General features: G+C 37.4%; 1 non-coding gene across 1 annotated transcript; it reads right to left on the bottom strand.

Moving 5' to 3' along the window:
- Window positions 1-13947: 13947 nt before the first annotated feature.
- Window positions 13948-14054, bottom strand: LOC147829990 (U6 spliceosomal RNA). The gene has a single exon (XR_015447538.1). It is a non-coding gene; the product is annotated as a U6 spliceosomal RNA (small nuclear RNA).
- Between the last annotated feature and the right edge of the window lie 872 nt (window positions 14055-14926).

Below are 14926 nucleotides of genomic sequence, written 5' to 3'. Positions count from 1 at the left end.
GATTCGGCATCTTCCGCGTGACTCAGGACCTCGGTTGGGCATCCTCAGCTGGATTCTTTGAGCCACTAGTGTGCGGTTAATCTCTCTTGCACTCCTTTGCATTTGACTTTTTGGGTAATTATCATAAAATAATCCTATAAACTATGTGTCTTTTAGTAAATGTATTCCTTGCCAAAACCCTGACTACAACATATGGTAACATAAGATGCTAACTTTAGGTGAAACTGAGTAAGAAATGTAAAAATAATAACTTCACAATGTATACTATAACAAAACATCAAATGTATCTCATAAATATCTAATTGTTATTTGCCAAAAAAGAAAAAATTCTACACTATCCTTGCAACTTGTGTGTGAATCTAAAATTATTCCAGGGGCCAGGGATTTAGCTCAGTGGTGCCGCCACCTGCCTCACAAGCACAAGGGCCTGAGTTCTATCCCCAGTACCAAAAAATAAAAAATAAAATGAAATAATTCCAAAATAAAATTCGTCTTTAAAGGCTGATAAGATTGTTTATGATAGTGTTACTTTGACTTTTGTTCTTAAAAATCTGGATTCCATCTAAATTCAATTCAGGAATAAATTTAAAAAATCGTATCATTTATCTTTTGCTGGGGATCAAAGGTTAGTTAAGATGACTCACTGCAAACATGTACTAATTAAAGTCAAGCCGGGGATTTAGCTCAGTGGTTCCACTTCCTGCCTTGTAAGCGCAAGGTCCCGAATTCGATCCCTGGTACAAATAATAATAATAATAATAATAATGTCAAAAAACAAAACAAAAAAAATACAAAATGACCCAAAGCAGTATGACATCAAGTGGATAATACAATTTTCAGTAAAACAGTTATAAATACTTTATCAGTATTTTAAAATATGAATATCAAAATATTTTATTTACATAATAAAACTTACATTGGTTAGGCACTAAATCCAATGGTCTTCTTTAAATGGCTGCAGATAAATGAAACAGTCTGTGCCCATTTCTTAATTATCTATGTATTTGTTTTGATACTTTACTTACAAAGATATTATGTTTGTTGTAAATTGTTCAAACAGAAGAAAGGCCTAATGTTTTATTTCACAATCATCCTTTATTATGCAGCTTCATTTTCTCTTAAAGCACATCATGTCCAGTTTACCAGTCCCTCATGAAAACTCTCAAAATTCACTTTGACCAGGCACTAGTTTCCAATTAAACACATTCTTTGAGTATTTTTATTGTAAAATAAACTTAGCCCTTTAGTAGGACTCCACCACTTTGATTTCATGAGCAACGATGGTGGAAGTGAAGTCCAGATTTCTAACATCGCCATGACTTCAGCTATTTGATTTTCTCTTATGAAAAGTATTCTTCAACAAAAAGAAATAAAAACATTATCTGGACCACTAAGTCTTTCATTTCTAACAAAACATGCAATTTTCTTGGCATTCCTTTCAGTTTTCTTCTATGTGACTCACTGTGACCAGGACAATCGCTGGGGCAGCTTACCACAGAAGAGGAAAAATGAACCGCCTGCCCGAGGGTCACCAAAGAGGCACAGCAAAGCTTAGACTGCCGGCTGGTGCCTAAACCTATTGTTTCTGAAGCCATGCCTTATGGGAGAACCAGGAAAAATGTACTTTTAAAAGCTTCCCATACACCCTAGCCTACAGCAAGTGATTTTTAACACTGAATTGTGTGACTCCTTGTGGCTTGGTAAACTGTAGCTACACTTCCAAGTGCTATGCCCTGTTCTGGGCTAGGCATAGTATCACTAGTAAAAGGCTGCATAGAATCTCTTGAGACACCTGATGCCATTGTAAATGAGATTATTTTCTTGATTCCTTTTATGGGGCAGTTTGTAATTAGTGTCCATAAATGCAATCAGTCCTTAGTATCTATGGGTTTCACATCCATATATTCAACCAACCACAGATTAAAAGTATGTTTTGTAAAATTTGTGTCTGCACTGAATATGGATAGACTATAAACAACACAATGTAACAACAATTTACATAGCATTGGATAACAGTGTTTGGGGGATTATAATTAATCTAGAAATGATCTAAACTATATAATAGAATGTGTGTATACTTACTCTGCTCCGCTGCCATGGTCTCCTTTTTTCAAACTCACTGTGCATATTCTGATCCCAGAGCTTTTGCATTTGCTCTTCTTTCTCTATAAAACTGATCTCTTAGGACCTCCAACACTGCTAAGTTGAAAAGATGATGAAGTACCAACAAGAGTGTGAAGGGGCAGCCAGTGAGATAAGAGAAGGAAAAAAAAGAGAAGTAATAACTGGGCAGAATGGCAGTGACCCTTGGGTCAGAGGAGGATGCAGAATTAGCCACTGTCTTTAACAATATGGAAGTTATCAGTTGCCTTCTCAGAGCAGTGTCAGTAGAATGACTGGGGTGAAAGCACACTCTGGAGGGTTTTTAAAGCACTGGAAGAAAGATGTGGGAGATATATGAGAACTTTTACTATTAAGACAGCAAGGATATAGGACCAAAGGAAGAAACCATGTTAAAAAGAAATTGTTGTTTTCAATGGGAAGAGATAAAATCATGTGCTCTTCATGATGGAATACTCAGTAGCAGGGGAATAATCAGCAGCTGTAAAAGAGGTAAGAACTGTTATAGTAGGCAAGAATGGTGCCCTAGTAGAACAGTTGGCCTTGTCTGGGAGATCAGACAACTCCTCAATACTTATAGAAGTGAACAGAATCTTTGATCACAGGAGATTGTAGGTAATTAGATACAGTGAGTGAAGCTTGTGGAATTTCTCTTCATATTACAACAATTTCCTTAGTGAAAAACAAAGCTAGCTCAGCCAGGAGTGTTCCTGGAAAAGGGAACAGGGAGGACAATAAATTCCCTAGCAAATTCTCATTTACACTACTCCTGAAATGTGCAAAACAAAAATCTAACTTCTTCAGATATTTAATTTAATATTCTGTATAACACTCCACCCCATTTGGAGGAAATAAAAATATTCAATCAACTCAAATTTTGGCTCCCTGCTAAACCTCTGACATCTGAGTAGAGGGACAGCTTTGGAATTCAAGGGTTACCCTTCTGTGTAGCCTGTCATCCTGGTGCTGGCCTTCTCTTTGAGACGGCTGATATAAACCTCGAGGAGGGCAACTTGTTTGACTGGGAATTACAGTCATGTTATCTGAAGCTACAAAGCGTTACCTTTGCCCAGCCGTGGCCTACTGAGACCTCACCCCTCTCCCACATGAGTTCACTGACTCACCTTCCAATCAGATCTTGCTTGCTGTGTAAATTCCTTACGCAAACTAGAGGTGACTCACATTGAGCGTCTGCAGCAAATTACTTTGGTCATTTTCCCAACAAGACCCCTTCCAGACCCAACTGGGTAGGGGAGTGGGAATGTGGCCTCCAACTCTTCTTTCTAACCACCTTGACCACCTCTGCCATGCTATTGCCACCCATGTTGACATCGAGCCATCCTAAGTGGCAGCTTCATATCATATTCAAAAAGGAAAACAGAACAAAAGCTATTCGATTTTTGGCTTTCTTACAACTTTATCATCCTAGAGAAGGGAAGTCGGAAATCTACGTTGGACTATCTCTTTCCCACGCATTCAAGGACCAGAAGGAGCAGGCTGCTTGCTTTTCTGTCTGGCAGAGTCTTGCGGAGTAACACATCCTTTTTCTTTTCTTTTAGGTACTAACTGCTCTGCCCAAATGGTAGAAGGGATGGCTTTGTTATATCAGAGAAGAAAATGTGTGATTTGAATACTCTCAGTATGATTCTAAATAACAAAAGCCTTGGGTCAATGAGGAACAAAGGGTTACTTGAGATTAAAATATGTTAGTTTACCAGTCCTAAGGTATTATCTCTTCCACACCAACAATCATAAACATCGGTGTTTTCTACTTGCTCTGTGTAATTTGGAGCTGAGATAAAAAGACCTCACTTTCCACAATAGTATGGCACTAAAAGCATGACTTTTTCAAACCAGTATTTCATTCTATGATTATTTTAATTATTCATATTTTGTTGTCATTGCTATCCTTTTAATTCTGCACTGAAGTGATTACCCAAAGGGCACAAATCAAGTCAGTCAATAAACATGCTTTATTGCTATCTAAACTACAAACCCAAAATATTATATCAACTGATTACATTGAGGCTCTTTATGCATTCCCTTTTAAAGGTCACTTCTCTAAATTGAATAGTTTCTATCAAACTGGCATTGCCTGTGTTTTGCTCACCGTTGTTTAACCTAAAACAACCTGTTTTCCTCTTGGGAGAACAAAGCTTCATTAATACACATAACTTTGACAGTCAGTGCTGTAAGGGCTTCCAAAGCTTATCAGCACTTACACACTACAACCTTACTGGGAACTTTTCTTGTCAAATAATCCACTGAAAACATATAAAAATATAACTTCACCAGACTCCGGCAAGTTAACTTTATACCTAATGGACCAAAAATTTCTACTTTATTGATTGTTCCCATTCAATGTTTGGTAGATTAATTTCTTAATCATGCATTTGTTTATGAAGGAGGAAGTCAGTTCATTGGAGCAAAATGTTTTTTGTAATATGACAATGTGGACATTTTTTAACTACACTATATATTGAAGGTTAGAGTAAATGGTAAGATAGTGATAGTCATGTTTTTTATAATGGACACACAAGTTTTGAATTCTACAGAGGAAATATGTAGTATCACTGAGTCTACTGCAGCCCAAAATTTTACATTTAATTGCAGTTTTATCTTATACTACATTATTAGAATTTTTCTGTTACTATTTTGTGTTTTATCTTGTTTCACATTAATACAGACTTTGGAAAACACTTATCACTCTATTAAATTTATAATAAAAATTTGACAACCAAAACTGTTTATATTTATAATTATTAGGTTCCCATCTCCTCCCAAATATTCTAAGGAACATTAAAAATAATTGGTGTTCCTTACCTTCAGATACAATTTCTACTTTTCTGGAACCAGATATCCCTACTCAATGAAAGTGTATCTGTAATAACCTGGATTCTATTTAATTTGAGCCAATTTAATAAACTCCTACTAAATGCAAGTACTACTAACATTAAGTGATGAAGGGGGTAGGTGATCTATTTTTTTTTAATTTACTTTCAATTCTCAAGAAGCTTATAGTCAAGAATCAGAGAAGTCGATACATGTTTAATGGCTAAATAATAATCAAATAGATTTCAATTTGAGTGCCCTAGTCATCCTAATGTAAATGATAAAATGGGTATTAAAAGCAGTTAAGCGAGACCTCTGGATCGCTGGTCCCTGGAGCCACCCTGTTGCCGATGCCTGCTTCCTGCGCTGGCGGGGAGCCCGTCAGTTCCCCCACAGTGCGCTCCTGGATCTCGGCCCTGGATGGCGGGGATGGCACTTCTACCATGAACAGTTCTAGTCCTTCTACAGCTAATGGGAATGACGACAAGAAATATAAAGGACATGGACCTCCCTGTTCGCCTTCTCATGTCTCCATCTTCGAAAAATTCCACGTGATGTCACCGAAGCGGAGGTCATATCATTAGGTCTTCCATTTGGCAAAGTAACTACTCTTTTGATGTTGAAAGGAAAAAGCCAGGCTTTGAGGGAGCTGCCGTTACTGTGGTAAATTATTACGCTCCCGTTACTCCTCATCTTTGAAGCCAGCCTGTTCCTATTCAGTATTCCAATCACAAAGAACTTGAGACTGACAATCGGCCTAATCAAGCTGGAGCCCAAGCTGCACTGCAGGCTTTCAGTGGGGTCCAGGCAGGAAATCTGGCCCTTCATGGAGCTCCTTCAAACGAAGTCCACGGTCCTACCTGGGCAGAGCCCTGTGCGCCCAATAATCATTGAAACCCGCTTTTACCCTGTTACTCTGGAAGTTCTTCATCAGATATTTTCTAAATTTGGCACGGTCTTGAAGATTATCACCTTTACAAAAAATAATCAATTTCCAGCCCTGCTTCAGTATGCTGACCCAGTGAATGCACATTACACCAAAATGGCTCTGGATGGCCAGGATATCTATAATGCATGCTGCACTCCGAGTACCGACGTTTCCAAGCTTATCAGTCTTAGTGTGAAATAGAATAATGACAAAAGCAGAGACCACTTACTTAGACCTTCCTTCTGGTGACGGCCAGCCATCTCTTGAACCCAAAAAGGGCTGCTGCTTTTGGTGAGACTAAATAAGTTTTCTGAAGTAGTAAGTTTCATTAATTAATCCATGAAAGTCAACCCCTGCCCCCTTTGGGTTCTCTCAGGATTTCTGAAGGACAGCAAGAATCATGGAATAAAATGTACCCATTAATTACATCTTAATGTTAGGAAATTCTCTTAGTTGACACAACAAGTACATGTTGGAAATAGAGTTTCACATTTATTTTCTAACATTAATATTACTCATAGGCCACACAATTGTTTGCTTCAAATTAGTAGTCCTAAATGTTAACATCGATTTAAATATGTTAGCTTATTGTCAACAGGATTTTGACATAAGTGCTTTCAAGAAAAATATTTTCCCTTTTTAAATAGTGGTATTTTAAATCAATAGCCCAAATTAGTCATATGTTCTTCTTTTATTCAAAGATATTAAAAAAAAAAATCTTGGTTTGCCTTTAAGCATTAGAACTTCTGTCTTTACCTCATTTATGTTAAGTTGCATAAAAATACAGCATTTTAATACCCTCAGAGAGCTTCCCTCTTTTATTTAAAGTAAACTTTTAAGAGGCTGAAGGTGTATGTAATTCACTGGTAGAGAACTTGCCTAGCACGTGTGATGCCCTGGGATTGGTCCCTATCATGATCCTCATCATCATGTAAACCTTTATATATAGGAAAAGACACTGGATGCTGGCCCAGTTTGGATACATCATTGGGTTAATATATGCTAATTTTGATCTCACAGCTCTCAAAAGTGTAATTTATTTTGATGAACAGTTCAACTTTAATACTTTCTGATTTATTTTCCTTTCTCCAATTTTATCTTTCCAAAATAACTCTTAGAATATTGCTAATTGAGACCTTAAGTAATATTTAATCCATCTTCTTTTATAGTCCAAAAAATTAAAGCGTGAAGACAACCAAGGTGGTTATCCAAGATTTTATAGAAAATAGTTTGTAACTCTATTTTAAAGTAAAAGCTTTTTTGGTATTTATATTCCAATTTGGCAGAGCCAAATGTTTTTATCATTACCATTTCAATAACAAATGATAGAGATGGGGAAAAATTCAAGTTTGCCAAAATTTAGCTATCAAATATGAAGCAGCAGTTATTTCAAATAATTGAACATATACCCTTGGAGTAATTAATGTTCTGTATAATGGGAAGAGGATATGTAAATATATGTCTAAGAATTTTGATTTCTGCACATAAAAATCAGAATGTTCAAATCTTTTTATTGTGTTATTAATAGGTCCTTAGTCATTGCAAAATAATGTCTTCATCCTAAAATTAGTGATTCTTTGCTTCTGGTATTTGACACAGGTCATTATTGCCTTCCTTTTTGCTCTTGGCTTCTGAAACACCATGCTTTCCTGACTTTCTTCCTACATCAGTAGCTGTTCTTTAAGTTCTAGGGTTCAGTCATAGGCATTCTGTTCCTGATTTTAGTGATTTATGTTATACCTATAGGACAGCTTATAAAACAGATAAATGTATTTTTAAAGACCCATGGCACTACCACTCAGGTTAAGAAATAAACTACTTATGCATACTAAAGAAGCACCCTTTGTACCCCTCTTCATGGATTATCTCTCTACTCATCATGCCTCAAGATAAACCCCCAAATTTGATTATTGTTCTTCTACATTTGTTTTTTCCTGTTTTGTTTTTGTTCTTTTACACTATATATTATGTAGTCCTAAATGCTAGTTGAAATTTTTTACATTCATTTTCAGAAATTCACATAAATGGAATCATGCTATTTTTCTTTTGTGACTTCTTTCATATTAGGCTTTTGTGATTTATCCATAACCATATTAAAAAAAACATGTAAGCTATATTTGAAAGTGGCCTTGTGTGAAAGCCCTAGTGTATAAAGACATAAAAACAGAAATGCTGTATTAGTGAGCTTTTCATTGCTATGACCAAACTATCTGACATAAACAACCTAAAGGAGGAAAAATTTATTTGGCTCACAGTTACAGAAGTCTCAGTCCATGGTCAGCTGGCTCCAAGGCATAAATATCATGGTAGAAGGGCATGGTGGGACAAAGCTCCTTACCTCATGGCACACAGGAAGCAGAGTGGGAATAAGGAAGAGCCAGAGAGAGAACATGGCTCGGGATAGTATATAACCACCCTTCAAAGGCACACCCCCAGTGATCTACATCCTCCAACTGGCCCCACCTGCTAATAGTCCATTCAGCTATGAACTCATCAATAATTTAACCCAAGAGATCAGCACCCTCATGACCCAGTCACCTCTCCAGGTCTCACTTCTGAGCATTGCTACCTTGGGGATCAAGCCTTCAATACAGTCTTGGGGACACATTTCATATTTAAACCATAATATATGCTTTGGTTAAACACCTGCCTTAGGCAACTGTAGAGCCAATTTGAAAGCCACCAGGGCAAGAAGCATTGATTTAGGCAGACCTAAGTTTGAGCCATGGTCAACTCCTCACTACTTCTATAGCCTAGTACAAGCTGCTTAATTGTCCTGTCTCAATGTCCTTAGATGCAAAATGGGGATAATTATGCCTAGATTGTTTTATGGATGACAGTTTTTTTGTAGTATCTGATGTATGGTAGGTACTCAGTCACCCATACCTTGAAAGAGTCATAAAGGAAGAGAAACTGAAGGCTACATACAGTGGAAGTATAAAGCATTCTGAAGGAGGAAGTTATGGCCAAAGTCTCAGAGATAACTAAACCAGAAATGTGGGCTGCTCTTTTCTCAAGTTTCTCATTACGGCCATCACCAAACATTCAGGCATAATTTGAACAAAGTAGTATAGTTTCCACTACAGGCAGACTTCAAACAAAAACTCAAATTAGCTTCTTTAGGTGAGAGACTGTTTTATTTAACTCTGTATGCTCAGCAGTTCAGAGAGTACATGCCAAGGTGTGCATAGCACACAGTAGGTGCTGAGTGAATGAACTGATGAGTGAAAGTGTCATATTTACACATAAATACAAAGTATATTTTGCACTCTATTCAATGACCACAAATATGTTACTGTGTAATCAAGGAGAAAGTGTATTTATTTTATTCTGAACTTAACCAAGAGTTACTCATCACTTCTGAAAATAGGCCATCTTCAATCATTCCTCAAGGTATTTGATGAAAAGCACAACAGAATACTATCTGCATTATCAGCTATTTTATTCAACATGTCTCCAGTATAGATGCATATCATTATGCCTTCTAGTGTAATTGTGCTAATGGAGCATCATAATGGAATACATTTAGTATATATGATTTATTTTTATTCCTTTTTATATTACAATTAGACCACTATATTCATCTTTCTAAAATTGTTCATGTAAGGTTAAATTACCTATGAATTCTGTGTTAAGATAGTGAAGAAAAGAGGCATAATACATGTTATACAAAGGGAGCTTTGGGACGGTGCTATATTTTTAGGGATATGATTAGCATTGGCTTCACTTTAGCACTGATTTCATGTGGTCTTTGAAAATTACAGATGCTCCTTGCTTCAATGGCCAAATTACTATGAAGATGTGGCTTACTGTTTTTATATTTCAAACAATTTGGCTGCTGCTTAGAGCTTTTGTTGCGTACTATATCTAGTGGTCCACAACTTGTCCCATGTCCCGAAGATGTTTTCTCAATGCTACTTATTCTACATTGGAAGATTTGCGAACATTAAAGAATTTTATTACACTAGTATTACTGGGTAATAACAAAAGAGATCCTAATTTTTTAAAGTATTATTATGACAGTTATCTAGAAAACTATAAGATTTGGTTTGTGTGGAAAGTGAAGGATTTTCTGTTGTATGCAAAACTCTAAATGAAAAAACAAGAGGAAGAGATAGACCAAAGAAATAAGAAATTTTTTCTATACGTTCTTCAATTAAACAAGTTTCATCCTGTTATAGTGTATATACTTTTAGAAGCCACTTCAAAGATTTGGGGGAAAGGACTATGGTGCAACATAGATATACACACTTAGAAAATACAGCTATATTGCATTTCCTTCACATTTTAATCTTTGTAAAAAATATATATTTTTTTTTCCTACCTTGGAAAAGCCTCTTTTACCGAGTATGGTTTTCAAAAAAGACTAGTAAGTATTGTATGTCCAGTCTAATAAAGCTATAAGCAAGCATTTTTAGAGCCTCAAATACCACTATCTTCAGCAGTATGCAAAGGGCCTTAGAGATGAATAGTAGCATATTTACCACCATGTCTAGCAAAGAGCCAAAGCCACTGCATTAAGTATATAGTTTTTAAAGAAAGCTGTAAGAGTTGTTTTTTTTTATAGTCACAGAAATGATAACCTTAAACTGCTACAGCTCTAAAAACACTCCAAAAAAGTTGCATTATAACACTCAACAGTGTCCACTTGCTACTCTCTCGCTTCTCTGCTGACTGTCATTCTCTACCAGGAAGTCTAAGCAGAACTTCTGAGTACAATCATTGGAAATGAGATAAAACATTTTTAAAATATTAAGATTTATCCAACTCATTAGTAAAATTATTTCTTAAAGATTTTTTAATAAAGTAATTTGTTAGAAGGCTCACAGAAAGATGGGGGGTTAGGATTATCTAGCATCTCTTGTATCCAGGAGAGATAGAGCCAAACAGCAGCGGAAAAGCTGCACAGAAAGGTACAGTATCATGGGAAAGCACTAATGTGAAATGGTAGAAAGTCAGGGACCAGATGAAACCCAGAAAAATATTTAGAATTTAGAAGAGAGAGAGAGACCAACACCAAGTTTATGATGGAGCAGTAAAGGGGACACTCCTCCTCAGTAAAGCTACTGACAGACAGCAAGAGAAAGTCTCAGCAAACTCCACAAGGTCAGAATCCAGCACCGTGCCTCACACAGTCTAAGCAGGCAGAAGGTCTGGAGTCTGCATATCAAGTGGCTCAGAAGAGGTTCCCATACTGCATAACTCAGTGACATATTTCCGTTGCCCTAATTAGGTGTCATTTTAAGAAAGGTCCTATGATCTGACCTTACTGCTTGGGGAATCTGAAGACTCAAGATTTCTAAATATGCAAGACCCAGTGGGTTCTCCTCTTCACTGGCTCAGCAAGCTGCTACCCCAAGAGACAGCATGGACAAGTGACAGTGACGCTCACACAAGCTCATAGAGCTGTCCATGTAGTGGGATTCACAGACTGGAGCAGGAGGAAGTAGAAGGCACTTCCACTTAAAACAGGCGGTTTGACCACTGTGAAGAGAAACTAGACCAGCTCTATACAGATTCGTGCTGGGGCTGGGGCTGAGAACAAACACTGCAGGGCCGAGCGGATCACTCAGTTCCCGAAGCTCCCAGATCCAATCCTGGATCATGGTGGTTCGGTCACCTCCTCCATGCTCAGAGGCACGGAGAGCATCTGCTGCTAAAGCTTGGACAAATTTTGCCACACTGACACACTGCAGAGCAAGGAGGCATCTGCCTAATTCAGTCTACAGGCTGGGGGAGGGGTGGCACTTGTGGGCACCTCTGATGGTTGCACATGTAGCGCCCACTGATGTGAATGTGGTCCCTAAATACAATGAATGTATAATTCTTAAACATGTATTACAGCAAAGGACACATTGCCAGTAATTCCCTTGCTTTGCACACACTTATCCCATCATTCTTGCCACTTTCTGAAGCAGTTCTGGAAGCGCTCTTTTGTGAGTGTCTTTAGTAGTGCTGCCGTGGCTGCCTGGATGTCCTGAATTGATTCAAAACATTTACCTTCCATGGTCATTTTAACTGGGGAAGAGACAGAAGTCACAGTGCCAGACATGGTAAATAAGGTGCATGAGGACACATCTTTATGACAGAAACTCCCTTACCAGAAGTGATGTGTGACATGAAGCACTGTCATGATAGAGAATAAAAACATTTGCCCATTTCTCAGGCTGTTTTCTACACATATAGTTTCCTATATAATTATCCCTCATGACATTGACAGTTCACCATAGTGTTCCTGGGTATAGACTCAGGTCACATAATTCCATCAAGGTCAAAAACCAACCAATATCACAAGGAGAACTAGGGGGAATCTCTGAAGTTTGGTCTCAGAAGCATAATCATTGACCCAAGTTTCATCTCCCATGATGACATTTCTTAAAAAGCTGGAATCTGAAGCAGCATGATTGTGCAACTCCAAAGAAATGCATTGTTCCTGATCCATGATTTACAGCACACTTCATTTCATGTATTGAAAGTCTATGCCTTTCGGTTAGATGGCACTTGGCAGCTGTATTTGCCATATATTTTTATCACTCTACGTAGCCCTGCATCAGTGGTCTGGCCAGCAACAGCCAGCAAGGCAGGGCCCAGCCTCCTTACAGCCCTATCTTGTTTGTCCTATTTTCCTGGTACTGAGAAGGAACACACCCACTACCCACACTCTGCCATTTTGGGTGGACTCCAAAACTAGCATCTCCTTAAAGAACCATCTCCATTCATTTCAAACACCTCAGCCAAGAGGAATTTTTTATTTTTTTGTGGTTTGTGTGCTTTGTTTTCCCCATTTTTTCCATATTTTTATTATATCTATTTCTAAGCCACTTAATTGGATCTTTTCTCATAATTTCCTTTTTATATTAATTTTACTTTGATATCTATCTTTACTCTATTCTATATTATCTCCCCCTCTTCGATTTTTATGGTTATCAGTATAGATGCTATTCTTTTTTTAATTAATTTTATTGGTACATTTTACATATACAATATAATGACATTCATCATTGGAAATTTGCACCTTTACATAATCTCTCTTGGTTCTTATTTTTCCCCCCTTCCCCTGCCCTCCCTTCAACCCCTCCATCCCTCCCTATTTACAAAGACTTTGTTTCCATTTTATCATTTTCTCATATTAATTGCATTCTCTTCTTTCCTTTCCCCTACCCCTCTCATTTCCCCTTCCCCTTTGCCCCTTTTCTTCCTTTTTCACATAATCTATTATACCTTTTGGTCCTTATTTGCACTTTCAGTTTCTAACACTAGAGAAATTATTCAGTATTTACACATGTGTGTCCTATTTATTTCACTTAAGAGTATCGCCTCAATCTGCATCCATTTAGCTAGTTTCTCATTCTTTATGACTGAGTAATACTCCATTTTATTTAAAAACCACATTTTCTTTATCCAGTTTCCAGTTGATGGGCAACTGGACTGCTTCCAACTTTTAGCTATCATGAATTGTGCTGCTATGAACATGGGTGCACGTATATCACTGTGGTATGATTCTTTTAATTCTTTGGGGAAGATACCCAGCAGGGGAATATCTGGGTCAAATGAGACTTCCAGTCCTAGTTCTTTGAGTTATCTGCATACTGATTTCCACAGTGGTTGCACCAGTCCACACCCACCAGCAGTGAAGCAGGGTTCCTCTTTTCCCACAACCCTGCCAGAATTTGTTATTGGTTGATTTCATGGTAACAGCCATTCCTTCTGGGGTGAGGTGGAATCTCAGTGTTATTTTCATTTGGATCTCTCGAATGACCAGTGATGTTGAACATTTTTCCATATGTTTATTTGCTATTTCTACTTCTTTGTGTGAGAAATGTCTGTTCATTTCAGGTGCCCATTTTTGGATTGGGTCTTTAAATTTGATTTTTTTTTTAAGTTCTTTATAGATTCTAGAGAGTAGAGCTTTGTCTGAGGAACAGCAGGTGAAGGTTTTTTCCCACATTGTGTTTCATCTGTTCACACTCCTGGTGGTTTCTCTTGCTGTGCAGAAGCTTTTTTTCTTTTTTTTTTTTTTTTGGAATATGAAAATTTATTACTAATGTCTTTTCAACATCAAAATTAAAAATATGGAACGCTTCACGAATTTGTGTGTCATCCTTGCACAGAGGCCATGCTAATCTTCTCTGTACCGTTCCAATTTTAGTATATGTGCTACTGAAGCGAGCACTGAAGCTTTTTAATAAGAAGAGATCCCACTAGTTGACTGTGCTAGTTCACAGGCAACTGAGGTTTTGTTCATAAAATCTTTTCCTACACCAATGTCTTCAAGAGTTCTACCTAACTTATGTTCCAGCTGATTCAGTGTTTCTATTTTAATATTTAGATCTTTAATCCATTCTGATTTTAGTTTAGTGCATGGTGAGAGATATAGGGCTAGTTTTAATCTTTGGCAAGTTGAAACCCAATTTTTCAGCACCATTTATTAAAGAGGCTATCTTTCCTCCAGTGAGAGTGTTTGGCTCCTTTGTTGAGATGAAGTGGCTGAGTGTGTCTGGAGTTATTTCTGTATCTTCTAATCAGTTCCACTGGTCATCAGGTCTGTTTCTTTGCCAGTAAGTACCATGCTGTTTTTATCACAGTAGCTTTGTAGTATACTTTCAAGTTAGGGATTGTGACACTCCCTGCCATGTCTCTGTTGCCTAGAACTGCTTTTGCTGTTATAGGTCCCTTCTTCTTTCAAATGAATTTTTGGATTGTTTTCTCAAGGTCCATGAAGTATGCTGCTGGAATTTCAACTAGGATTGCATTGAGTCTATACAGCAGTTTTGGAAGTATGGCCATTTTCACTATGTTGATTCTTCCCATCCAGGAGCAAGGGATGTCTTTCCATTTTCTGATATCATCTTCAATCTCTCTTCAAAGTGCCATAGTTTTCAGAGAAGAGGTCTTTGATTTCTTTCATTAGGTTGATTCCTAGGTATTTCAATTTCTTGGATGCTACTGTGAAAGGAATTATTTGCTCTATTTCTCTCTCAGTGAGTCTGTTGTTTGTGTAGAGAAAAGCTATTGATTTTTGTGTGTTGACCTTGTATCCAGCTA

The sequence above is a fragment of the Heterocephalus glaber genome, unplaced genomic scaffold (genome assembly GCF_053883595.1).
Source record: "Heterocephalus glaber isolate CG9 unplaced genomic scaffold, H.glaber_assembly_v1.0 deba00000347, whole genome shotgun sequence".
Classification (NCBI taxonomy): domain Eukaryota; kingdom Metazoa; phylum Chordata; class Mammalia; order Rodentia; family Bathyergidae; genus Heterocephalus; species Heterocephalus glaber.
The sequence above is the reverse complement of the archived record's forward strand: the minus strand, read 5'-3'. Positions and strand labels throughout refer to the sequence as shown.